The following is a 740-nucleotide window of genomic DNA, read 5'->3' on the forward strand; positions in this document are numbered from 1 at the left end:
CAATAAACTGCAAACATCTTCATGCCCTCCTTAAAGAATGTCATCTTTTTAAACAAACAGGGATGTTGAATACGAGAGCTGAGAGTTTCCTTGCGTCGAAAGCAAGTAAGAAGTGCTGGAGGTGTGGGAATTCTTCAAAGCAGCACTATGCCCAGTTTTTTTCACTTGTGAGCACTATTTCTCATACTCCTGTAAGTATTTGTGCCAAGACAATTTTCAATTCAAAGTTCAAACTATTTTGTCGTTTCAGGCGTGATTTTCAGATCTCTGATGTTTGCATAAAAGGTGACAGTATTGTTGAATTACAAGTGTTGGGGGGGGAAGGTGGTGGGTGGTGGTGTGAAAGTTAATTGTGAATACAGCGGGCTCGTTTTTTACAGACAAGAAACGTCATAAGTGTGAATGCTTAATTTATTATTTCCGTGCTTCAAGTGGGAATATGCTTCAGCAACTCCTATCTTACAAGTGGGAATGACACCTCCTGAATGTATGCAAATTCCTCGAATCAAAGGGTAATTTTAAAAATAGGCTTTAAACAGCAGGATGCCTAATTAATTCAGATACCCCGACTTTATGACCCCGACTTTATTAAGCTAAAACTGCAGGTTTCAAGGCATACTTCCTTGGAAGCGGAGTATAGCCAGGATCAAAGGATCACCTTAGCTGCAGCCTCTGCGGGCTAACACCTGCTTTCATTGTGCTATGAAATCAATCGGAAACTCTTATTAACCAGACCCCCC

The sequence above is a fragment of the Corvus kubaryi genome, unplaced genomic scaffold (genome assembly GCF_017639235.1).
Source record: "Corvus kubaryi isolate FWS band 111438036 unplaced genomic scaffold, C.kubaryi_AGA036_p1.0 split1-131, whole genome shotgun sequence".
NCBI lineage: Eukaryota > Metazoa > Chordata > Aves > Passeriformes > Corvidae > Corvus > Corvus kubaryi.